This window comes from Microtus pennsylvanicus, chromosome 1 (genome assembly GCF_037038515.1).
Source record: "Microtus pennsylvanicus isolate mMicPen1 chromosome 1, mMicPen1.hap1, whole genome shotgun sequence".
NCBI classification, from domain to species: domain Eukaryota; kingdom Metazoa; phylum Chordata; class Mammalia; order Rodentia; family Cricetidae; genus Microtus; species Microtus pennsylvanicus.
This window is the reverse complement of record NC_134579.1, coordinates 28318699-28345496: the sequence shown is the minus strand read 5'-3', so window position 1 is coordinate 28345496 and position 26798 is coordinate 28318699. Positions and strand designations below refer to the sequence as shown.

The 26798-nt window shown below is 49.2% G+C and overlaps 1 protein-coding gene across 1 annotated transcript in view; it reads left to right on the top strand.

Annotated features, from left to right (window-relative positions):
- The first annotated feature begins 9041 nt into the window (after window positions 1-9041).
- Window positions 9042-26798, top strand: part of Tiam1 (TIAM Rac1 associated GEF 1) — a 357642-nt gene continuing 339885 nt past the window's right edge. Inside the window, exon 1 of the mRNA XM_075959442.1 lies at window positions 9042-9175. The gene's annotated coding sequence lies outside the window, so the exon portion shown is untranslated. The remainder of the gene's footprint in view (window positions 9176-26798) is intronic.

Below are 26798 nucleotides of genomic sequence, written 5' to 3'. Positions count from 1 at the left end.
CCATTCAGCCTCTTTCAGTTTTCTGTTTTGGGACATGGTCTCACTAAACCTCCAAGGCTCCCCAAGTAGATGGGATTATATTACAGGCCTGCTCCACCAGGCTCCGCTGTACTAAGGTTCTACCCCTCTCCCTTCCCTCCGGTCTGGTTGGCTAGCCTGGAGTTCACTAAGCCAAATTGACCTTGAACTCCCAGACCCACCTAGCTACCTTACTCAGGTCCCGGGTAAGCCCTAAGCCTAGGGCAAGTCGTCAACACCTTTCTTTTTAACTTTCAGTCGGGCGGTGGAGAGCATATTTTGGAAAGTGGTCACCCAATGATAGGAATGATTGAATTAGAAATTGCGTAGCTGGCGGGCTGTAATTTCAGCAGTGGGGAGGCAGATGGAGGGAGCCGGCAGAAAGTTCCAGGCCTGCCAGAACTATACTGTGGAATTTTCCCCAAACGAAACAAAATTAAACAAAAATCTCAAACCAATAGGAGCTGCATAATGCAAACAGATCATACCTGGATGTTGTAGATGATTGGTAAGCAGGAGGAGGAAGGGGAGGAAGGAAGCTCACAGACGAAGCCCTGGGCTTGCTTGGCCTTGGAGGAGAAGCAGTGTCCTGGCTGAGAAGAGCTCAGTGATGGGCTGGAAGTTCCCCCAAGATCATCCTGTGGAAACGAGGAGGGCTGGAAACGTTTTGGGAAATCAGGAAAGTAGGCTGGTCATAAAGGTACTATGCAGGGCCTTTTCTTTTCCTTATACCACACGGACGGGCTGGACAAAATGCTGAGAAAGGACCAATGGGAAAAACCACTGTCCTCTCCCTAAGCTGGGGGCGCAGGCTGGGGTCGAGCAGGGCTGGGGTCCAGAAAGGATGGAGTCATGTGGAAGGCAGCTGCAGCTACAGTGATGCGGGTTCAGGGGAGCCAAACCTAAGCGGCTCTTATTGTTAGCCTGGGAAAAGCCTGCCTACAGGGGAAGGCCGAAAGGCCTGGGAAGAAGCTGCCTGTGGGGAGACCTGTGGAGTCTCGTGTGGGGAATGTGCTAGAGTAGCTAGGATGAGCACACTCAGCTGAGGAGACTTTGGGTCTCCAGGGGGGTTTCTAGGGACACTTAGTAAGTGTTGAAAAGGTGACGCTGGCCTTTGGTTGAGACTCAGAGACCCCCAGAATCTCTAACATGGGCCAGGCCTTGTCCTGAGGGTCTCACTTCCTCTACCCAGCCAATCCTTGTAGAATCTTATGAGAAGGACAACACACACAAGCTTTACTTTCCCTCTCGCTGCCTGGAGCGCAGATGCTAAGAAACTCACCTAGGGGACTGAGGTGACTTAGGGAATGGACTTTACTTTTGATCGTGACTTTGTATGCCGTTCTCGAACCTCAGACTGCTGCTTTACAGCACGCTAGGCCATGTGAGCATGTACGCACATTGACTGCATGTAGGTCATCCCAAGAAAACAGGCTGATTTCTGTGGCTTTCTCTGCACTAGCTTCCCTTGAGGGGGTAGGGCAGTTTCTGCATGCCCAGCTTGCTGGGCTGCACTGGTGTGGCAGCCTTCCAGCCCGGTGGTAAGACATCTATAGAAGAGCGATAGACAAGTGTGCAAGAGGCAGGTGGGCCTGCATTCCACCCGGCCTAGGCCAGAGGGCGCTGCTTCAGCTGGCTCTGGCCTGGCTAGCCAGAGGGAGCAGCTTCTTGTTTTGTTTTTTCAAGAGAGGGTCTCTCTGTGCAACAGCCCTAGCTGTCCTGGAACTTCCAGGCTGGCCTCGAACTCACAGAGATCCGCCTGCCTCTGCCTCCCGAGTGCTGGGATTAAAGGTGTGCACCACCAACACCAGGCTAGGGAGAGAAGCTTTGTGAGCGAAGGGAAACCCATTTGGAGCGAATCGGATGAAGATGAGCTCAGGGCTGCAGCCAGGCAGCATGGCATTTTTGAAGGAGCGCTCTCTTCCTCCCGCTGATGAATTAATAATCGGGACAGAGTGAGCTGAAGCAGAAGAAAATCAAATGGGATTTCTTCTGCGGACCTCTGGGTGCAATCTCAGTAATTGTTTTTTATTTTCTGTTAAAATGCATTTTGAGATGGGGGGGGGTTGTTTGTCTGTCTCTTTTGCCTTGGAGTTTCTGAAATATTCCGCAGCATGGTCCCTGCCAATTCTGCAGGAGTGTCTTTGGGCTCCTGTTCTCAGCCAAGTGGGAGAGTGTCTCCACAAAATGCCATTCCAGTGAAAACAAGAAAAATAAAATGCAAGAAAGCAAATTGCAAGGAGCCGGTGTGAAGTTCCTTGAGTGTGACCTTGATGGTGTGGCCTTTGTTCCTCCGCTGTGCTGTGAAGATTTGCACATCCGGGCTTCTCCTGTCTTTTCTTTGTTGCCAAAGGTTGCTCGCCGCTCAGCAATTTTTCTGGATTTAATGTCTTTGCTGGAACTTCTCTCACTCCACTTTCGGTATCCGTCCGATAAGAACACACTGGTTAAACTAGTTTCTTCTACCAAACCTAGCGCACCCCCCCAGCCTCTGAGGATTTGTAGTTACCTGGCCTCACAGCCCAGAGTGGCCCCTTGATCCTTCTGCCTCCCAAATGTGGGGATTTCAGGTTCGCAGAGCACCTGGCCTGAGCATCTATTTATTTACTTAAGTAGGTTTTTTGCTTATTTTTTTGGCAGAATCTCAAGTGACTTAGGCTGACTTCAAGCTCACTGCACAGCAGAGGATGAACTTGGATTTTTGATCTCCTTCGTCTCCTGTGTGTTGGGGTTCCAAGCCTGGAGCACAGCACACCACAGTCAAGAGCGAGGAGAGGATGAGTGCTCAAGGCTTTATTTATTTATTTATTTATTTATTTATTTATTTATTTATTTATTTTCGAGACTGGGTTTCTCTGTAGCTTTGGAGCCTGTCCTGGAACTAGCTCTGTAGACCAGGCTGGCCTCAAACTCACAAACATCTGCCTGCCTCTGCTTCTCCAGTGCTGGGATTAAAGGTGTGCGCCACTACCGTCTGGCCTGCTCACATACTTTGCACTCAGCTAGCTTTCTCTATTTTTCCCTTATAAAAGACATATTTTTATTATTTTAAAACTCGTTTGTGTGCACTGGGGCACGTACATGTGAGGGCAGGTGCCCATGGAGGATGAAGGATTTGTATCCCCTGGAGCTGGACTTAGAGGTAGCAGACAGCACTTGACTAGAGTGCTGGAAATGGAACTTGGGTCTTCTGCCAGAGAGGTACAACTGCCAGGTAGTGGGAACTGCCAGGTAGTGGGAACTGCCAGGTAGTGGGAACTGCCAGGTAGTGGGAACTGCCAGGTAGTGGTAGCAGGCGCACGCCTTTAATCCCAGCACTCAGGAGGCAGAGGCAGGTGATCTGTGAATTCCAGGACAGGCAAGGCTACACAGAAACCCTGTCTTGAAAAAACCCAAACCAAACCAAGACAAAATAAGAAAAAATAAAAGTAAAAAAATCAAGAGAGGGAGTGGGGTGGGCAGGACAACAGCTGAGCTGTCACCTCTTCGTCCCAGCTTCCCCTATGCTAACAAAAGTCCCCACGGGTCTTCCCAAGTCAACTCAGCAATCAAGACAGTTTACCAGAAATACACCCAACAGGCCAGTTTGATCTAGATAAACCCTCATTAAGACTGTCCCTTCCACGGGATTCCAGATTCTGTTAGTTGACCAGGAAGGCTGACGGTCAGCAGGAGGCTTCTTCAACAGTAAGCATTGTTATTCTGCCCAGGTCTTCAGAGGCTTGGGCGGGGCCCATTTGCATTAGGGTGGGCCCTCGCTTCACGGAAAATGGGAACTCACAGGCCTGCCTGTCTGCCCGGCCCGTCTGGGGTCTTTACGGCCCCGAGGCTGACCTTGCTTATCTTCTTCTACCCCACCCAGAGCCTGAGGCTGGTGGATAGTGGGGAGCTCCTCTTGGGACAGAGCAACAGCGGCAGCCGGCAAACCTTCCCGCACTGAGTGGTGGGGGAGGAAAAGCCGACTCGGGCTGGAAGCTGGGGTCACACACTAGAAAAGTTCTCCCTGCTCTCCCCTTCCCCCCAAACTAACCCTGCCTTTCGCGACTCTATTTTTTCCTTTACTGCCAATTCCATGTTCTCTTTAGATGTCAACCGTGTCCTCAGGAGACAAGATGGCCGAGTATTCTGCCAGATGGCATTTGTCTGTGTTTTAATCAAAATGCCCCGTTCGCTCCCCGCAGTGTGAAGCAGCCACACACTGTCGAGGTCAGACACAAGAAACAGCACAGACGTCCACAGTAGATTTTCAAGTTCGTGAGGTCAGAGGAGGGAAGCAAGGGCTGCATCGACTTAATTCTGTCTGCTCCTGCGGCAGCCTCCTGACTCTCTGAACAGTGCTCTCTGCGGCAGCCTCCTGACTCTCTGAACAGTGCTCTCTGCGGCAGCCTCCTGACTCTCTGAACAGTGCTCTCTGCGGCAGCCTCCTGACTCTCTGAACAGTGCTCTCTGCGGCAGCAGTGGCAGGTTCGGAGAGGAAACTCTGTGTTAATACGAAGACACCCACTGGAGCTCAGACGGTGTGCCCTTCAGTGCCCCGTCTACCCCCGCAGGTAACGGACAAAGTGTTGACCGTACATTGCTTCATTCAGTTTTTTCAAACATTGGCCGAAAGATTGTCACCTGCTTTTGTATTTTTTAAGGATTTATTTTTAATTAAAAACATTCCCTTAATTTTTACCAGAGTTAATTCTAATAAGATTACTACCACAATGTTTGAGCCAAATCTGAAGCAATCTCTACTAAATAGTGGCCAGGACAATGTGCCCGGGATTCCAAGAGCATGGCACTATATTACATTAGTGGTTTATAAAGGCAAAACCCGTAAGGCTACACACTTCCTGCCCTGTCCAATTGGGGCAAGCGTGCATCCTGACTACATGTTTTCTCTCACCTACCTGTGATCAAGCACAGCAGCGAAGCATCTTTACAGAAGCGGGACACACACACACACACACACACACACACACTGGCTTGTTATCTTCTGTGAACAGCAGCCCATTATTCCAGGAAGTTATCTGCCCTTGGGCTTCCAGGTTGTATAGATCTCCCCTCCCCCCAAGGTTTCTCTAAGTAGACCTGGCTCTGCAACTTGTTCTGTACACCAAACTGGCCTCAAACTTGGAGATCCACCTGCCTCTGCCTACCACTGCTACCACTGCTGATCTCTTTAGCTCTATTAAGCATGGTAATCTAAAAAAGTATAACTTTAGTCATCGTGACTTCATGTATGGATTTTCTGGCTACATGCACATGCATGCAGTGCCCATGTGGACAGATGAGGAACATTGAATCCCCCGGGACTCAAGTTACAGAGAGGACTTTGAGCAACCACTGAAGTGGCTAAGGCTTGAGGTGTTGGATCCCCTGGAGCCAGAGTTGTGGGTGCTGGGAACTGAACTCTGGTCCTTTGGAAGGGCAGCAAGCTCTCCTAACTGCTAATCCATTTCTCCAACCCAGTCCCAATCACAGATCAGAAACTGTGGTTTGGGGTTTTGCTAACGTAGCCAAACTTAAGCCTAACTTCTGTGAGTTTGTACTGTGTTACATGTGGTAGTTTTAATATTCTAAACAGCCCAATGGGTTAGATGACATACCCAGTTTAGAGGAGACATTGAGGCTTAAGATGGATCTGGACATCTCCTCAAGACTACAGAGGTAATGGGTGGGGTTCTTGTAGTCATCCGGCCTGCCCGAATCCTGATTGTGTAAGGAGATGAGTGTCCCACTTCTTACCAGTTAGGCAGCTCACTTGCAACAGTGTTTCTTCCCAGCAGGGCAGTCCAGTGACAGTAAGCCTTAGGCCTAGTTTAGAAAAGAGATTCCATCGCAGGGGCTTCTGGTTTTAGCTGGGGATGACTCTAGGACCCTTGGGTGTCCAAGCCTTTGGCTGTTGAAGTCCCTTCTGTGGAATGCATGTACCCTGTAATGCCTTCTCCATGCTTTACAGCGTCTCCCCATTACTTCTGGTACAGTCAGTGTTTCCTTACCTGTTACCCCATATTACTTAAGAAATGCCAAGTCTGGTTACTTTTCCTCTGTGGTTGAATTTGAGGATGTGGGACCTGAATGCTTGGAAGACTGATTCTGTCTTTCCAAGAAAAGTACTTGCCTTAAAATACCTCCTGTGAAGGGTGCCATTTGGGCAAATATTACTTAATGCCACGTGGCAGCTGCTTTTCTAAGTAGCGCTGTGGCAATTATCTACCCTTGCCTTTAATCCCAGCGCTCGGGAGGTAGAGGCCGGCAGAGATCTCTGAGTTTGAGGTTGGTTTGTTCTACAAAGCAAGGTCCAGGACAGCCAAGGATACGTTGTCTTAAACAAAACAAAACAAAACAAAACAAAACTTTATCTATTTTCAAATGCTACTATTTCAGTTCCATAGCTAGGGAAACTGAAGTAGGAAAGTAACCTAGGTTGGAATTTGGATAGGGCTTGAGACTGGCAGCCTCAGTATTTGCATCTTTAAGCACAGACAAAGCCACTCTTGAACCTTGGGCTCACATTCTCCACTCACTTCCAGATGTTCACAGCCTATTCAAATGCACATGTACACACAGCCCTTTCCAGGATGGTGGTGGCTCGTAACAGGGCCGACAGCGTTACTGCAAAGCCCAGGCAGGTACGGGCTCAAATAAAGCTGGTTTTTTAATTTTTTTTGGGGGGGGGGGATACCAGGCAGGTACGGGCTCAGATAAAGCTGGTTTTTTAATTTCTTTGGGGGGGGGGGAGGAAATACCTCTCACACTTGACTGAAAACACTTCCTGTAACACTGTCATTAACCCTGGTGGACAATTACGTACTTTGAGATCTGCTATCCTCAGCATTCTCCTATACTTTAAATTTTAGAAGCAATTTCAGGCTTATTTCAACTCCTCGACAGCTTGATGATTAACTTTATCTTGAATACTGAAAATATGTCAAGTGTGTGCTAGGCCCTGGGATGTGTACCCCATTGAAGGGAGATTCAGGCTTGCGGGATGCTCTGCTCATGTGGGAATCACCATTTTGACAGTCTCAGCGTCCAGAGGAGGCAGGCCATGAGAACCAGAAATGGGCAACTAATTCTCACTGGGCACTGGAGGCTCCTCAGTGTCTATGAGCATATGCCACTCACTGCAAGTTCAGTAAATACCAGCCAACCTGGTCTCTGAAGGACGTGTAGTGGTTGGCCAGAGGAAGGGAGGTGTATGTCTGGGTGCTGTGTGACAAAACTTGTCTAGGGGAGAGATGATACATGTCGACTCACCTCAGGTAGGGATCTCATGACAGTCCAAATTATAGACACCACCAAAGTCCAACGTGGTGGACCAATGAATTTTTTATTGGGGTTAAAGGAACAGAAATGACTCAAAGCCAGCTGCATCCCCAAAGCCCACCCCAGCGTGGCTGACGGCTCATAAAGCTGGGAACCTGGAGCACACTGCACAGCCTGCGGGTGGCTCCACACATTAGTGCTCTTTCCAAGTGACCCAGTTGGTCAGAATCACTTCTAGGCAGCTCAGATGGTTTCTGCCTCTTTCAGGAGGCTGCTCTGGTCTCAGAGTCCTTTGTAGCTGGCTCACTGAGAGCTCACTGTCAGGGACAGCCTAGTGAATCTGGTCAGTTTCAGGGACTTCCTGAAGCCTTTATAAGGCTTTTTCCTTTCTGCTTAAGGGGCTTCCCTGCTGGAAGGAATGCTTTAGTCTCTGAGGGAACTTACGCCACACTGGGCAAGGGGAAGAGAGCAGTGGTGGGAAGCTGAGATCTTCCTGTTTATGTAAAGTGGAGACGTTCAGGTGAGAGGATGAGAAGCGGGATGGGTTTGGGAGGTGAAGGATACAGAAAGAAGAGGCATCAATTTCCTTTTCTTTTTGAAATAGTTCTATCTGTAGCCAGGCTGGTCTTCAACTCACTATCCTCGGACTTCCTCCTCCTCAGTGAGCCACACTGCACCCAACTTCAAGGCTGGTTCACAGTACAAGATAATCGTAGGGTCTGCTTTTCCCACTCCCTGGGGCAAGCTGGGTCATCTCTAAAGTGGGGGGAAGGCTCTGGCCTGGATTAGGGAAGCGGTTTTGCTACTAGCTCTAACGGAGGCGAGTCTGCTTATGGCTCACAACACCCTGAGAAAGGCAACCTGCAACCCTGCTGCAATTTCACAGAGACCCGAGGCATGTGCAGACCTCGTCAGAGTTAGGTACAATGTCCAGGTGAACGTGAAGCCCAAGTTCACTTGCTGGGCATTAGCCCAGTGAGTCCTGGACTATCCAATACTCGCCCAAGACCACAGTGATTACGTGGAGTCTGTTTAATGTACGGCATCTCCGGCTCCCACAGGTGGGAATTAGCAGGGATTTTTCTCTCACCTAAGAAAGTTCCTGTTTCTCTCTAGAGCCAGCCACGTGCCTCCCAAACTAGACCACGTGTCACAGGTACAAGGTTTTTGGCTCTTCTCCTCTCCCATTCTTCCCCCTCCTCCTCTCTGCCTTAGGTAGCAGGAAAATCCTTTACCTCCGACCAATCCCACTGCCTCCGAGTCGCGCGCGCGCGCCAACCCCAACTCATTCGTGCACGTCATTGGCCACCTCCACCTATGCACGGTGACAAGCAGCCTCGCGGACCTATTAGAGGAGGAGGCGGAGGCCAGCCGGCCCTCCCGAAGCTGCTTTGTTAAGGGCTCCTTGGCTGTGGCCGGTGCCTGCACGCTTCGCCATCCTTGCCGGGGTTCCTCCGGGCTGCAGGGCCTGGGCCTCGTGTCATAGCACCCGGTAGTGTCCAACGCCAGCATCCCTCTAGCCCTAGGCTCCAGCCGCGGCCGACTGCCGCTGAGGTATCCAGCGTGCGCCTGTTGTCAGTCTCCAGCCCAACTCTGAACGCCCCGCTACTATAATCTCCGCCTCCGATTGGCTGGCTGGAGGCGGAGCGATTGTCCCTAGCTCCAATCAGAGTTCGGTTTCCCACGGGCTTCCGAGGCCCCGCCCCCGAGGCCGCTGGCCCAGGAGCCCTGACAGTTCCCATTGGCAGACGGCGGGCGGGCCGAAGGGCTGAGCAGCGCCGCTGCCGTCGGGCGCGCAGCTCTGCAGCGCGGCTAACGCTTCGGCGCCCGCACCCCCAGGGGCCCGGCGGCCCCGCATTGTGCTGGGCCGGGTCACCGAGATCCTGGATGAACGTCACAGGTGAGTACCGCGGGCCCAAGGGGGGGCGGGCCGGCTGGCCAGAGGCTCCACGAGGGATGGCGATGAGAATGCTTGGAGCCGTGGTGCCGGTGGCGAACGGCGGACACGTCCTGACTCCAATCTCTCGCACACTGGAGCTCCCGGTGGGTCCTAGCTCCCCCAGATCGGGCTTTGCTTGTATTGTTTTCGTGTGCACACACTTGGGAGGTGTGGTGATCTGGGGAGGGAAAGCACAATTCTTTCCTGCAAAGGAGCGTCCTGGAACCGGGCGAGACAGCGGAGCCCAGGTGCTGGCGCCGAATGGCAGTGACAGCGTCCAGACGTTGGCATTCGATTTTTCTGGCAGCAGGAGGTCAGCGTTGACCTGCGGCGGCCTCATCTCTATGTATTTATCGGCTGATTTTAAATCAAGTTCGGGGAGGGCGTGCGTGTGTGTGCCTGGGTCTATCAGTGTGTGTGCGTCTCGGTCCCCGACTTGGGCACTTACGGGCCTGGCCCTTTGCCAACCCTGCCGGGTGTTCACCTTGGCCATCCGCGCTGTACTTCGGGTCGGGCACACCGCGGGAGAGCCGTGGGGGCGGGCACACAGGGCGAAGGACCTGCGGTGGGCTAGGGAGGGGGCATTTAAAGCAGAATCCTACATATGGGCAGACAATGACTGGTCCAGGTGGTGGGGCTCTGCTTTGCGGCCGCGCTTCGGACCCATCCGGGTCTGGTCCTCTTCTCCCTCTCTGCTTCTCCGATGCCTGTGCACCGTGAGGCTGGCCACCGGGCTGGGGACGCGCGTGAGGCCCGCTTTTGTTTACAGACCTCGCCATTGGACGAGAGATACGCTCTCAGGCCGGGCCACTGCCGCCTGCCCCCTAGGAGTCAGAAGTTGATGTGTGCCTTCAGGTGACGCCTCCTCCCCGGGTCTTGGGCCCAAAGCTTCAGGGGAAAGACCTGACTCTGCGCCTTCTCACCAGCCCCGCCCCGCCCCGCTCACTCAGATCTGCACCTAGAGGAGCTGATGTCTTTTGGCCCAGCTGGGTCAAGATGGGCTGTCCAGGCGCGGACCTCGCCACGCGTGTCCCTTTCTAGTCGCATCCTCTGGCCATCCTCCAGGGTCAGATAGACTTAGAATCTGATCTGTCTTTTTCCTGCGTGGTGGCTGACAGGTTTTGAAGGACGCGCGCGAGCCCTTGGGAACGCTACAATCCATGTCTTCTTCTGTGCTACCCATGCGGTCCCGTGCAGCAGCTGGGCAGCATCACGGTGTCAGAGCGTCTGGGTTCGGGTGTCTGTCCGGTGCATGCTGACTTGGCATATACTCTGAAAGCTTCAACAGAGGTTGTGAGGTCTGAGGTCATAAGAGTCGGGGCATCCAGTTCCTGCTGAGTATCAGTTACCAACGGGGTGACTCCTGGCAGAGCAACTTAATCTCTCAAAGCCTCAGTTTGTGCGTCTGTAGAGTGGAGATGCGGCTCCTTTTGGGGGCTGGTGGTGGAGATGAAATGACAGTGTAAATGGACTGCGTGATACAGAGACCGCCACACGGGGAACACTGAAGTTCTGTTGCCTGTGTTGAGGAAATCTGTTTCACACAGAGAGGAGCACCCTCTCTTCTTCCATTTTTTTGGGATTCTCTTCTCTCCCCTTACATTATACAAGGCACAAGGACTCTGCTTTTCAAACCCGATAGGACTTGTTTTACTTGGTCTTAGATTTAGTTATTCTTATCTAATCTCTCGCGGTGCCCTTTTATGTGTGTGACTTTTCACTGGGTTCTAGGTTTTTCTCCTTGCTTCTTCTTTAAGGCTGTGTCACGATGGGCTGCTTTGTGGCCACCCTTCGGACCCCATCCGGGTCTGGTCCTCTTTTCCCTCTTTGCTTCTCCCAGACTTTAGGCCTGGAGGAGGAAAAACCCATCCAGGTGGGAAACCCTTGCTGTTGAACCAATAACTGCCTACAAAGCAATGAGTCCTGGGAACGAGGGCCCTTTGAACAAAGGGCTCTCTGGAGAGAGGAAGGAACACTTCCTAGTATGGGGGAAGTTTAAATTATGTCTTGTAGCTGTAAAGGTTTGGGACATCACTAGGCTCTAGAATTGGACTGGGTGGTAAACATTGAAGTTTCTAAGTAATTATCACTGAATTGAGGGAGTTGGCCCTGGGAATGGGGGCCGTCTAGCAGGGAAGGTAGAAGGGGAGAATTGATTTCACTGAGTATCTCCAAGTGTCAGTGTGTTTTGACTTGGGTTTCCTGTTCTCCTGGCCCTTCACCAGTGATTTTCTCTAGGTAAACATCAGAAGCCAGTTTCATGTTGGGAAAAAAAAAGCCAAATCAAAGAACAAGTCATAATCATATAGTTAAAGAAAAAAAATCCCAGGCACACTCTAAGGTATCATTGAAGAAATGCTTCTTGTTTTAACACCCTTTTGGTTATTGGGGCAAATCGGCTAGGTGCCACATCAAATCCTATGGATGTAGACCCTGGAGGCCTTTGCTAGCCAAAGCAAGCAAGCAGGCAAACAAAAACCAGGCGAGAGACTTGCAGTCTGCCCAAAGGTTGCAGGAGTTCCTCCCCATACTTGTATACCCCCCACTGCCCCTTTACCCCCAACCCCATGTCTGTCAACCTAAATGGAGAATGACTGCCCGCAGCCCCCATGTGCCACTGAGGTGAACAGGCTGGAAGGAAGCATCATCACTAGACACCTATTAGTCAGCGAGATAACCTGTTTAAAGTTCCACTCCTGGGAAGGATTCCAACCCTTTAGGAACTCTCCTGAGAATTCTGTAGCTCTTTGGGATGCAGAAGAAGCCCTACACCTCACCCTCCCGCTGTTGCCCAGGGATCGGATCAGTTGGGGGCCTAAACTTAAAGAGAGCCAGGTTAGGAAATCTCATTAGCTGACAGTTTAACCACACTCCAGTGCTCATCCAAAGGCCTAGGACAAAGGCTTCTTGCGAGTTCTCCCCTTTCTTTAACTTCATCTAAGCCAAGTGGAAAAGCTGTGCTGGTCCCAATGTCTCACCCCAAAATTTCTGATGTTGGTGAGAATCCTAGACTTTCTGGATACCTAGGGACACGCATGCGTGCATGTGCGCGCGCACACACAAGCACACACACAAGCACACACACAAGCACACACACACACAGTTGCTTTTATAAATCAAGGGAACAGAAACAGTGTATGGTTTTTATGCCCTTTTGTTTTCTATGTATTTATTCACTTTTAATAGAAGATCAGTAAACTCAAATCTCCAAGGCCACGGCTTGTCTTTTTCTCTGCCATCCATATTTCCTCAAGCCTCCTCTTCTGTCGGTGTTCTATTTTATGTAACTCTGTGCTACAGGAAACAAAGAGTCTTTTAACATCATTGTAGGCCACATCACTTACTTGAGAATATTAAAGGAAAATAAAAGAGGCGCTCAGAAATTAGATGGTCCCCAGCAAGGAGCAGACCGAGATGGGAAACAATGTTCCAGTGTGAATGAGCACATTAATAGTTAGGCACAGCTTCCCCTTCTGTACCCTTCCCAACCCCTGGCACCCCTGGCACCTCTTCCACACCCATCTAGCATAAGACTTTCTCTGTTCCCTCGTCTTCAGGGATCTCGTTAAGCAATTCACAGGGGCCTGGGCTGAAAGTTTGGGCGGTAGATCCTTCCAGAACACCTCACTGGTCTTTTGTTAGCTGGAGAAGTTCCTCTCCCAGTCATCACGCACTCTGCAAGGCCGTGGAGTGGAGGCCTGGGCTTGCTGACAGTGTAGATGCAGAGCTCTAGGGAGCGGGCACGCTGCTGGCGGGCTATGAGAAGGTGGGTTACAGGGGCAGATCGGTTGTCTGCTTTGAAGGAGGTTAAACAAAGAGTGATGATTCATGGGGAAGCTGTGGGAGGCGCTGGCAGCTGAGTAGAGCCTCCGCTTCAGAATAGGCCAAGGTCTGGGTCCTCCCGCAAACCTTTCTTCCTGTAATTCCTGTACAGCGGGACTTAGGTCAAGGTGGGAGGCGTGGGGTTGGCTATCCCAGCATTTTTGAAACCTAGGAAAACTGAAGTCTGATATGAAAAGTGCCTGATGCTTTCTGCTGGGCACGTTTTAAATAGGGAAGTAGAAATAAGAGGGGGGAGTGTTTAAATAACAAAACAAAGCAAAGCAAAACCAAACACTTCCCCCCAAAACTGCCAGCTTGTTCCATCTTCTGCCTCCGTGGAGGACGGCGTGGAGGACGGCATTGTTGAAGATGCAGGGACTAGCGTTGTCCCTTTATCTGCAGTTTTACTTCCCACAGTTCAATTACTCTTTGCTAATTACAGTCCCAAAGCATTAAGTCTCGTATTCTAGAAATGATTTGTAAGTTATTACTGCTATCATTATTTTGAGATGTGGTTTCTCAGTGTGCCAGGCTGTCTTTGAATTCATTCATTCTCTCACCATAATCCTGCCTCATCCTTCCTAATGCTGGGATTTCAGGTGTGTCATGTCATATCTGAGAAAAGTCTTAAGTTTTAAATAACCTTTATTAAAGCATTGGTTTCAATTATTCTATTTATTTATTTACTTTTGAAGTGCTTGGGTTCCAACCCAAAGCCTTATGTACACTGCTATTAAGCCACACCCCTGGACAAATTGTTTTTGTGCTTTGAAGCCCTAGCAGTCTTGGAATTTACTATGTAGACTAGGCTGGACCCAAACTCACAGAGATGTGTCTGTCTCTGCCTTCTGAGTGCTGGGATTAAAGGTGAGCATCAACCAGGGGTGATGTGCCTGCCTTTAATCTCAGCGCGTTCTATTGTGAATTTCCTACCGTGTCTGTTTACAGTTAAATTTAGCATGGGTCTGTATATGTTGGAACAGACATGGTGTGTATGTGTGTGTCTGTGTGTGTTTGTATCATGGAGCTATCTATTGGCCAATCTATTTTGGAACTGTCTCCATGCCGGAGGAGGGCTTAGAACCAGTTTGTCCCCTGCAGGTACACGCATGCGCGAGGGAGGGCTGAAGGACTGGAGCAGCGGGTGAGCTCCCACCAGCCTTGGGATGGACGTGGAGTAGAAGGGGTGCTGGGCTAAGGACAGTCAGTTGCTTTGCCTTAAAAGCCCCAAGCACACTTCTATGGCCATGTGGGAAGACAGGATATCCTGCAGACACAGGCTGTCTTTGTGAAGCCCGCCACCACTGGGGACCTCTCCCGCCTCCCCCTGCCACTTTCCCATCTTCCTTCAAGCCCTGAACCTCGTAAACACAGATCAAGTCTACTTCCTGCTCCAGATTTCCTGTGCCAACTCTGCAGAGGTGATAATGGGCCCAGAAACCTGGCAGGGCAGCCGTGGGAGGGGGCAGGCCTGTCAGGCTGAGGCCCAGCCTCGGAAGGTTCCCTGTGCAGGTCTGGGGTCTGTGGAAAAGGAGTAGGTGGGGTGGAGAGCTGGGGGTGGAGCTATCTTGTTTGGATTTAGGGAAGCTTGGTTGCCCTGCAGGCTGTTCTTGTCCCCCTATTTATTGGAAGGCTCCAGGGTTTGTGGGGAGGGATCTCAGGCCTGGCCTTCCCAGGCCTTTCTTCAGAACTCAGTCTATCTCTTCTGTGAGGTGCTATATTCCCGGTTTGTTTGTTTGTTTCTTGCTCAGTAGCCCAGGCTGACCTTGAACTTGAGAACCTCTTGACTCCTGGAATTACAGGTGTGCGCACTACACTGGGCTCAGAGTCTCTTCATCCACCCCTCAGCACCTGGGCTGGATGGGATGAGTGTGTGTGCTTGGTGACATTCCAGGGGTGACACTTTACAGTGGGAATGGTCTCTGGGGCCTCCTGGGTTGGCTTACATCACTTTTCAGGAACACAGGCCACGCGCTGTATAGCACAGGCTGTCTTCCAACTCAGGACATTCTCGCCTCAGCCTCTCTAGCGCTGGAATCATAAATGTGTGCCATTGTGTACGGTTTAACATGATTCTTCTTGTCTTTGTGTATGCGTGTGTGTGCGTGTTTGTGTGTGTGTGTGTGGGGTCATGAGTGTTCAGCTATGTAGGAATGTGTGTGTGAGGAGCCCAGAGGTTGACATTGAGTGTCTTCCTTGACCACTTATTCCTTTATTTATTATTATTATTATTATTTGTTTTTGTTTTTCGAGACAGGGTTTCTCTGTGTAGCTTTGGAGTCTATCCTAACACTTGTTCTGCAGACCAGGCTGACCTTGAACTCACAGAGATCCACCTGCCTCTGCCTCCCAAGTGCTGGGATTAAAGGCATGCACCAACACCGCTCTGCTATCCCTTTTTGTATAGCCAAGGCCAAGTCTCTTCTGAGCCTGGAGCTTGCTTGCTTTGGGTAGTCCAGCCAGGCAGCCTGCCCTGGGGAATCCTTTGTCTCCATTGAGCACTGAGATAGTAGGTTAGCTGTCACAGGTGGGCTTTTATGTGAGCGCCAGGGAACCAACAATGGCCCTTATACTTGTGTGGCAAACGCTTTATCGGCTGAGCTGTCTCTTGAACCCCAGCATACTGTGCTTTAAGCGTCATTGCTGTGGCAGCATGTGTCTATAATTCATCCGTTTTTATGAATGGATAATATTCCATTAGTCGGATATGGTGTGTTTTGTGTGTTTTCAGTGTATGGCATAAGGACCACTTCCTCCTTTCTTCTGCAGTGAACGCTCATGGCTATGGACATAGTTAGTGTACTGTCTGTTTGACTTTTAAACAAAAGCCTAGGCGGGGAGCTGCTTGGCTCTGTGATGATTCTGCTGACCTCTCTGAGGTCCCCAGCTTCTGATTTCTCTACATCCTTGAAGGCTGCTCTTCTGGGTCTTGATGAAAAGCCATCTGGAGAGCGAGAGGTGGCTCCTCCGGGTTCTGATTTGCATCCCTCTGTTGATCAGACAGAGTGTCTTTCTGGTGTTTGCTGGCTAATTATGTATTTTCTTTCCAGACCTGTGCTGATTCCTCACCTTGATCTTTGTCTTTAATTGGTTATATGGCTTCTTTATCATTCATTTATTCATTCATTTGTGGAATCTGGGTGAGCTCCTTCCTCGCACCCTGACCCATCTTTGTGGGATGTGTGCATGAGCCCTTGGTCTGACCTGATTTGTATGTTTTCTCCATTCTGTGAGTGATGGTTTAATTTTCTTGATAATATCCTTTGCATATTTTTTCAAGACTGACAATAAAAACATGTTTAAAAAACAAACAAAATGAAACAAAAGCTGGGTGGTGGTGGCGCATGCCTTTAATCCCAGCACTCGGGAGGCAGAGACAGGCGGATCTCAGTGAGTTTGAGGCCAGCCTGGTCTACATAGTGAGTTCCAGTACAACCAGGGCTCTTCAGAGAAACTGAAACAAACAAACAAACAAACAAATACTTTATTTTAGAAGGTATTTCAGGGGCTGGGGAGATGGCTCAGTGGGTAAAGAACTTGCCATGCCAATGTGAGGACCTACATTTGAATCCCCAAGAAAGAACCTGAGAAAGCCTGTCTCACTGAGACAAGGAGGGTGGTGGTGGTGAAGACCAAAAGCCAAGGTTGCCTTCTGACATCCGTAGATGCTCTATGCTGTGTGTGTGCCTGGGCACACCAGGCACACACACTTATATACACATATGTGTCATACACATACACACAGAGATGAAAAAGCCTTCAATGAATTGAAGGAAATATCTGCAAAATAGACTATGATGATCCCTCTTGGGGTTAGATTTCTTTTTTTTTTTTTGGTTTTTCGAGACAGGGTTTCTCTGTGGCTTTGGAGCCTGTCCTGGAACTAGCTCTTGTAGACCAGGCTGGTCTCGAACTCCCAGAGATCCGCCTGCCTCTGCCTCCCGAGTGCTGGGATTAAAGGCGTGCGCCACCACCGCCCGGCTGGGGTTAGATTTCTTTATCTCCTTTACATGTATGAATGTTTAACTTGTCTTTCTGTCTGTTCACCATGTGTGTCTAGCGCCCACAGAGGCAAGGGGAGGGCACCCTGGAGCGAGAGGTGCAGTCATCAACCACCAAGTGGGTACTGGGAATTGAACTGGGTCCTCTGGAAGAGCAGCAAGTGTTCTTACCCACCGAGCCATCTCTCCAGCCTTGGCTTTTAGATTTGTGTGTGTGTAATATCAGGACAGGGATTTTCAGCCATGGCCAGTTTGCTTCCAGGGGCCATTTGGCAGTGGAAGCAGCGCTTGGTTGTCTCTACTAGAAGGTGTCTAGCAGGAAGAAGGAGGCGGAGGAGAAAAGGATGAGGAGAAAGGAGAAGAAGGTAGAAGAAGGGAAAAGAAGAAAAAAATGCTTCTAAGTGGTCTGCAGAGCACAGGAAAGCCCATACAGCAAAGAACTATGTGACGTCAGGATGGTCATGCCGAGGTGGGAGCTGTGCCCGTGGGAAGACATGATACAGTATGTGTGCATGTGTGTGTTCTGCACGCACATGTGCACATGCCTGTGCATGAGCTCGTATGTTGGGACCCAGGGCTTCACAGATGCAAGCTCTCTCCCATGGTTTTGTGCACTATTCCAGCTCCGCAAGTATTATCAAAATCACAGTAACATGTTTAACATGTTTATGTAGGGAGGGAGCATAGTGTGTTTTCTTCATATTTGCACCTGATTGCTCTTAATTTCTGCTCATTCATTCAATTATTTATTTATGTATGTGCCTATCTCTCATCTATCTATATCTATGTATCTATGTCTGTCTGTCTGTCTGTATGTATGTATGTATCTATCTATCGTCTCAATACGTAGCCCTGGTTGACCTAGAACTCACTATGTAGCCCAGGCTGGCCTTGAACTCTGCTTCCCAGTGCTGGCCCTAGTTGAGCTCTTTTGGTATATCTACTTTGACTTATTATTGTTTTGTGTTGAATTAAATGAATGTCACTTTTTTTTTAATGGTGGGAAGTCCTTAAAAATTAGGCAGTCTCTTCTTCATTGTTCTGGGGCTGCAGGATAGTGCTGTGTCATGGATAGCTTGCCCTTGGCCTTCTTGTCTGCTCTGCTTGTATGGAGGAGGAGAATACTGCCCCACCTCATAAGCCGTCCATTGAGCATTGGAAATATTTTCCAGTTGTTCTGGGTGCCGTTCAAAGGTCTACTGTGATATTTTAGAAAAGTGTTATGAATGTTAGAGTAATTATCTCATCTTGAATTCAGTGATTAGAAATTATAATTTGAATGCCACAATTATATCCATTGAACTTTCACATCTTATTGTAATTTCAAAAAAATTAAGATTGCGTTACTCTGGTTTTCACTTAACTAAGCAATTTAACAAATTAATTATTTAAAAATAGATTTAAGATTTGTCCGTGTTGTTTCCCCTCCTTTTCTCTCTTTGGCAGTTGATGACTTTAACTTGGGGGTTGCATCTGCCTGCCTGCAGCCTTGGCTATGGTCCCTCACCAATTGCACTGAACGATTTCAGGTAGCCTTAAAGGGTTTGTGCAGCCTGTGCTACATTACAGTGCCAGCATCCTTCAGGGGAGAACTTTGACAGATGGGGTTCTACTGCAGAAGTGTGGCTTGGTGTCAGGGGCTTGGAATTGTCCTGCCGAAGACAGCTAACCTAGTTAAGCCTGTTTGTTATCGGGAGGAGTTCATGGCTCTTGTTGGAGTGAGCCAGAGGATCGGGAGTGATTCCTCACCAGTGGCCCCCAAATTTAAACTGCCCAAGGTGCAGCATTGTGACTCCTTCCCACCGCAGAAGCGAGTTCATGGGCCTCTTTGTAATGGCCTGACTGTCCTGGAGCTCACTTTGTAGACCAGGCTGGACTTGAACTCACAGAGATCTGCCTGCCTCTGCCTCTCGAGTGCTGGGTTTAAAGGCATGCACCACCCTCGTCCACCTGGCCTGCTCTTTTCAGCAGAGGGATCTAGTGGCTGCCAGTATCGCTGGGCACAGCCCACAGCCCCAACAGGAGACTCACAGGCCTCTGGGAGCCTGAATTCTGTGGCTCATTATGTTTGGCAACATGTTCTTGTTTTGTGTCCTTGAGATGTGGACCCTCACTATAGCTCAGGTTAGTCCGACCCTCACTAAAATATCCCAGGCTGGTTTTGAGCTCTGGATTCTCTTGCCCCATCTACAGGTGCTGAGATTATAGGTGTGCAGCACCCAAGTCCCACAACTTTATTGTCTGTATGTTTTGGTGGGACTGGGAATTGAACCCAGGACCTCATGCATGCTGAGTCAACACTCTTCCTTTGAGCATTCTGACAACTTTAACGAATTGGTGGCCGGGACAGGATTTGTAAATCCCTCAAGCAATAGTAAGGTATGTTTTGTTTTTGCTTTTTGGGTTTTTCTTTTTCTTTTCCAGTTTGTAGAAGGCCTTTTGTGGAATTCTGCAAGGCTGCTTCAATAGGACGCGGCTGAAGTTTGGTTCTTAGTCTCCTGACCCGCACTCCAGATGGGCTGTCTTTGAGTTTGCTCCTTTGATGTAAGAGCTCTCTGATCTCCAGCAGGTTAACAGTCGATGGCCTTTGATCACCTGGGCTCGCTCTCCCTTTTCTCATGTATGCTGTGTGTTCATTTGTTTTTCCATTCTTTTCCTGTGCCTAAGAGAGTCTTCCATAAACATTCTATCAGTGTTTCCTATCCTCATTACGATATGTTGAGTCACTACAATTTCTCTTTATTGTGTCAGATGGGAAGATACTCGCTGTAAATATTTTTACATATATTTTCATGTTTGAAGTATTGAAGTGTGGTACTCTTCTTTTCTTGATATTTGTATAAAGACTAAAACAAATGGGACTTTGATAATCAGTGAAGTCACAGGTTGGAGTATGCGTGTCCGGTGACGGTGGGTGGAGCTATCAGGAAATTCCCCAACTGTGTTTTCTTCTTTGCAGTTCATTTACACAAGGGGATTAATGGCCAAGACTCCTCAACAATAGAGGCTCTGGGAGACAGAGGTTGCTGGGGATGGGAGTGGGGGCTGGGGGCGTCAGAAGTGCCTAGTGATTACATCTAAATGGCAGGATTAGTCCCACTGATGGACCTTTTCTGATCACGCTCCACCCGAGGTCCTTGACCCTGACGTGTGCTGAGCTCACAGAGCCAATGACTTCCTTTCTTTTTCCAAAGCCACGGATCTGTCGTTCATGTTTCCAATGACACAAGTGCTCTGTGATCTCAGCCTTTCTCTAGAATTGCCTCCAGTTTCTGAACTGCCCTTTCTCGGCTTTCTTAGTTGGTAAGCAGCCTACAACTCGGGTAAATGAGATGCTGGACTGAGTCGGGCAGCCTGTAGATCTGAGGGGGAAGTGTGAGACTGCACAACAACCAGGAAGGCAAGCAGGGAACACACACATGCACACACACACACACACACACACATGCACACACACACACAATACAACCACACCTTTGCTTCTGGGTTGAATCCAGCTGCGACTAGACTTTCTTCAGTATGAATGCTCGGGCCCTCAAGCCAAAGCCCAGCCTGCAGATGGCTGCAGAAAACCTGGGCAGTAAGTTAATGGGTAGGGAGTAATGGGGTGTTAGAGAGTGTCCGTGCGGGTCGGAGACAGGTAGAGATGGGGGAGCAGAGTTCCCGCCCCAGAGAGAACGAGTTCACATGGGCTGGAGCACCATCCCGCAGAGGCAGAGGATGGTAGGGACGTCATGGCCCGTGCCTAGGCTGGGCAGAGGGCTGTGGGAGAACGGCTGAGTGTGGAAAGGGACGCGGCTCTCGCTCTGACGAGGCTCCCTTCCCTCTGGTTTGTGGACCTAGGTCAGCAGGGCTTACTGGATAAGGACGTGGTGGCCATGGCACTTTGTCTGCTCTCTGGAAATGTTTTTGACAATGACATGAATTAGTAAGAACAATAAGGAACATCAATGGGGGGGGGGTTCGTCTACATTCCTTCCGTAGGAGCATGATTGCTCTTGACTTCTTTTTTTTTTCTTATCTTTATTTTTTCCGACTTTATACTCACTTGCAACTTCACAGGGGCAGTTTTGTGTTTTGGCTCTTTTCCTGGAACACTGTACCATCCACCTGTAATGTAGCCATTTTTCCCCGGCTGCCTTTTATAATCATCTCGCGTTCCACTGAGTTGGTCACTGACTTAGTCATCCTGCTAAAATTCCATATTTGTATTCTGTTGATTTTATTTTATGTGCATTGGTGTTTGCCTGTATGTATGTCTATATGAGGGTGTCAGATCCCCTGGAACTGGAGTTTCAGACAGTTGTGAGCTGCCATGTGGGTGCTGGGAATTGAACCCAGGTCCTCTGGAAGAGCAGCCAGTGCTCTTAGCCACTGAGCCATTTCTCCTCTAACTTGTAAAGTTTCTATTTTCAGATTCTTTGGAAATTCTTTATTTATTGATTGGTTTTTCAAGACAGGGCTATTTTAATGTAGCCCTGACTGTCGTGGAACTCTCTGCGTAGACCAGCCTGGCCTCGAATTCACAGAATTCTCTTTAATCTCTGCTGGGATTAAAGTCATGTGCCATTACCACCTGCTCGTTTCTTTGAAGTTCTCTCTCTCTATTGCTTTCTTTTACTTTTTTTGTGTGTGTCATATATGCATACGTGTACACGTATGTTCAGGTATGCTCACTCCCACATGCTTGCGTGAAGACCAGAGGTTGACCTTGGGTTTTCCTCTATTGCTCTCTACTTTATGTTTGTGAGACAGGGTCTCTCATTCAACTGAGCTTGACATGTTGGCCAGAGAACATCTGAGCCTTAATGTTTCCTTCAAACCCCTTCTCCCAAGCACGGTTCCAGATGTACCCCCTGCCTGACTTTGACTAGAGCGAATTTACATCCCCATGATGAGATTGCCCAGCAGATAAAGTGCTAGTCTGCTGAGCCGTCTCCCCAGAATTTCCACCCCCTCCAGCCCCAGGTGAAGTTTCCCTGGATGAGCTGTGTCAAATGGTTCTCTGTGCCACCAGCACGGTCTCAGGGATGCTTAACATGGCTCCGCCTCAGAGCTCGTCGCATCTCCTAAACTGGTCCTTGATTTGAACTGCCACACTGCCTTCCAGAGCTCCTGCCAGTTTCTGTGTGTGTCCGTACCTGACTGCCCTGGACTTCTGTTGCTGTGATAAATGCTGGCACGTTTGGTTTTGGCTCACGGTTTGCTCACAGACTGATGAGATTTCCACCCTGGCTGGCTCCATTGCTCTGGCCCTGAGGTGAAGCAGGACTTCTTGGTGAGGGGAATGTCTGGAGACAGGCTGGATGTGGGAGGGCAGGTGCGCATTCTTGTTGAGTTTATGAGATGTTCAGATAAAATGTTTCCCTTCATTTTTTACTTTGTTTCGGGCAAAGAATGAGCACGCCTTTCTTCAAGGAAGTAATGGATACATTAGCAGTGGTATTCATGGGTCCGCTCGAGAAGCCGCCTTTCTCCACTGAACTCCATTGTTGTGGGCCCTTTAACTACTGTGTACATGCCACAATTAAAACATCCTTAAGGGACTGGAGAAATGGTTTCAGTGCTTAAGAGCACTTCCTGCTCCGGGGGCTCAAAGTTTTCTTCTGATCTCCCCAGGCAATTGCACACCCGTGCCATACGCCTGTGCTCAGGTATAAGTTAAAATAAATCTTCTTAAAACATCTTCTAGAACAGTAGAGAACCAAGAGAGTCTATGGTGTGCAGAAGTCCACAGAACTTAGATGCGATGATTTACATGGTTGTCCTCCAGTGACACTGTGTGGGTGGACCTGGGCTGGGCTATCCCTAAAGCTCCGTCTAGTTCTCTCTCTCTCTCTCTCTCTCTCTCTCTCTCTCTCTCTCTCTCTCTCTCTCTCTTTCTGTGTGTGTGTGTGTGTGTGTGTGTGTGTGTGTGTGTGTGAAGGCCACTTTTCCCCTCATTCCTTTGCATTTCTTTCTTATCCTTCTGGGCAGCCCTATGTGGCCACGTGATACCTCTCTGCTGAGCAGACTTTATTATAGAATAAGGAACTCATTCTTTTTCTTCTCATTTAACACAACGTAATAGCTCAGAGTGGTCTGTCAAAGGTATTTTATTTAGGCGAGACCACTTAAGAATGGAAGAAATTTCCTGTTGAGAGGTTTTATATATGGGGTGTGTGTGTGCTCTCAGAGGCAAATGGATGCTTAAGTGTGTGTGAGGTGAAGTTGAACAGGCTCCGGAAGCCTGGGGACCACTTAGGTCTGTAACCCTCACTCTGTCGCCAGCTGTGCATCTCTCCACTTCCCATTTGTGGGGCCCCTATACTGCTCCAACACCTGTTTAAATCTGGTGTGTTTCCATGGCAGGACAGCGTAGTAGACGGCTGGGACAAGCGACCTCTGGGGTGTTGTGGGCATGCTGCCTCGGTATGGCAGCCTGCCCCTCCTCTGCCCACGGCTTCTGGAAAACCCATTTTTGGCTTTTGTTTCAGCTATAAACACAGAGCCATATTTCCAGGGACCTCTCCCCTTGCTTGGAGTTAAGAGTTGGGACGTTGCAACCTAGGCCAGCACATGTGAAAGCATGGGCCTATTCACACTCAGGGGAAACCAGAGCTCTTTGGAAGCATGTCATGTAGACTTTTCCATGAAGTCACATGGTGTTAAACTTGCTTGAGGACAGTGATTGACATACCCGGATAGCACGTGCACTCTGAACCGGGCAGTATTATCTTTACTAGACAGGCAGGAGGCTTTAAGTCAGTATTGACTCATACATTGCTTAGCTTTTAAAATTTATTTTTAAAAATTGTATTTTTATTTTATGTCTATGAGTGTCTGCCTACATTTTTGGATGCATACCACATGTGTGCCTGGTGCCTGTGGAAGTCAGAAGAAGGTGTCAGATCCTCTGGCCCTGCAGCTACAGTCTTGGGCTCCCATGTGGATGTTGGGAATGGAACTTAAGTCCTCTGCAAGAGCAGCAAGTACTAAAAAGCTATCTTCCCAGCTCCTAATTAATTGATTTTACTCAGCATAGAAAGTATTAGGCTTCACTGTGACAGTTTTCGAATAGAATTGGTTTCTTGATTCTCTTTGCCCCCTCCACCTCTGAAACCTCACTCCCGATTTTATGGTTTGTGTGTTCTGTTGTCGCCCTTCCCCTTCCTCGGTGTCTCCCTCCTACCCCCTTCTTGGTCTCTCTAGATTCTCTAGTTTCATAGTTGAAGTCCACACTTTGAAATCTAGAGTCCACATGCAAGAGAGAACATGCGACTTCTTTCTGAGTCTAGGTCACTTCCATGTGTGTAAGAGTTCAGAGCCATTCATTTTCCTTCAAACTTTGAAACTTCATGTTTCTTTACTGCTGAATAAAATTCTATTGTATAAAAGTAGCATAATTTTAGCCGGGCAGTGGTGGCGCACGCCTTTAATCCCAGCACTTGGGAGGCAGAGGCAGGCGGATCTCTGTGAGTGTTCTTGAAGTTTGCAAACACAGCTTGCTCTCCTGTGCAGTCGTGATCACAGGGAATGATGAAGGCCGCTGGTTGGACGGGGAGAGGGGGATGACGACACAGACCTGTGATCAAGGTTGCCTGAGTTTGTGCTGTTTGGCTTCATGCAGCAAGCATCCATTTTTCCAGGTCTCACACTGCACACTTTCAGTTACCTGTAGTTGGCCATGGTCTGAGCATGATAGCTGTCTTGGCTTTTCGAAGAGAAGCAGAGTACAGTCATGAAACTTTTATCATTGTGTATTATGTTTGCTCAGTTTTGTTATTACCACAGCTCTTACTGTGTCTAACTTAGGTACTTACAGGGAAAACAGCTTGGGTAGAGCTCAGAGTTCTACGCAAGGAGTCGGCTGAAGGTCTTAGATAAGGAACTTGAATCATGTGTGACCTTGCTCAGGGTCCAGTTTCCTTACCTCCTGAGGGGCTGGGCGGCTACTCCTAAGGACTGCAGTGAGACTAAGCGTTCATTCCTGAGGATGCCCTGTCAACATGGTGTACGCTGGGGACCCAGGAAGTTAGCAGTCCCTTCTTGCTTGTGTAGAAAGCTTCAACACAGACCAGTTATTTGGGATCTCCGCTGCTAGCACAGACCATCCTGGAGAGGGTCTGAACTGTGAGGCGGAAGCAGTAAGGACAAAACTGGACAGAGGAGGGGTGCAGGGTTTCCCCCAAAGCACCCTGTAGGCAGTTCAAGGTGCTCGGAGCTTTGCAGTCTTCCCAGTGGGGCCATCTTCCCATGCAGCTCGGTGGAGACTCTTGCCCACTATGCGGCTCGGTGAAGACGCTTGCTCACCATGTGCCTCGGTGAAGACTCTGTCTCACCATGCGGCTCAGTGAAGACTCTGTCTCACCATGCAGCTCGGTGAAAACTCTTGCCCACCATGCGGCTTGGTGTAGATTCTTGCCCGCGAGCGTCACGAATACCAAAATGTCTGAGCTCATCTGTATATGCTTTGGATTTATGAAGGTGTCATGGTTCATCATTGTCCACCTGATGGGATTTAGAATTACCATGGAAACATATCTCAGGCCATGGAAAGACCCACCCTGAATACAGGCACTGGCTCATGGACCGAGGTTCCTGCACTAAAGAGAGAGGAGAAAGCTAGCGCGCATTTTGCGCCCTGATTGTATGCGGTGTGACTGGGCCACTTCAACCTGCTGCTACCATGCCTTCCCTGCCAGAAGGTACTGAATTCTCAAACTGGGAGCCAGAGTAAACCCTTCCTCTCTTAAGTAGCCTTTGTCAGGCATTTGGGTCAGAACAACCAGGAAATCTCCAATAGAGATGATACAAGGACAGTGGGGTGGGAAGACCATGTGGTATCAGTGGGTAATGACAGGACCTTGAGGAAATTGCCCAGCTATTCCCACTCAACCAGCAGTTACCCTTCCAGAACTCTTGGATGGCTCAAGACTTGAAACGGATGAAGTTTTGATCAGATAGGGATAAATTAAGTTCCCAGAGTGCCTGCTGTAGACTCTTGTCTGATTTGTGTTGGGAGGAGGCAGAGCCCAGACCACTAATCCAGGGAGCTTAGCTTCCTGTCAGGTAGAGTTGTTTCCTCAGTTAAAAGCCGTACATGATTTAAGGACTCGTTGGTGAGGAGCGGTGGATTAGTAAAGCAGTATTCTTCCAGCCAGCGTCTGGGAGTAGAGTTGGGTGTCACTCTTGAGGTTGACGTGTTTGCTGTCACCTCCAGTATGGCCTCTCACACTGTGAGGCGATGTCTCTTTCTTCCACCCGCTGTTTTTGTCTCTCCCTTGTGTTTCCATTACATCGAATGTGTTGAATTTTTGGATCTGAAACTCATCTCTGGGGTGGTTCTCCTTATTCCAGGCAGCTGTTCCAGATAGACCCAATGTCTCTTTGTCTCCTTAGGGCATTCCTAAAGGTTATGAACTCTTTGGGGCTCCAATGACCCTTTCACAGGGATCACCTAAGATCATCGTAAAACACAGATATTATATTATGATTCATAACAATAGCAAAATTACAGTTATGAAATAGCAAAGAAAATAATGTTATGTTTGGGGGTCACCACAACAAGAGGAACAGCATTAGGGAGCCTGAGAACCACTGCCTTAGGGGCTGTGCTAAGGAAAAGCCTAACACATCCTGTATTGGACAACTAATTATCTAACCTTGGGCTCTCCTGGCTGCACATCACAATCTGATGGTCTGTAGCTCTCTGGTTGCTGTGGTTGGTCACTCGGTCACTCGTCTGAGAGCCAGCTACAGGCGTTTCTGTCAGTTGTAAA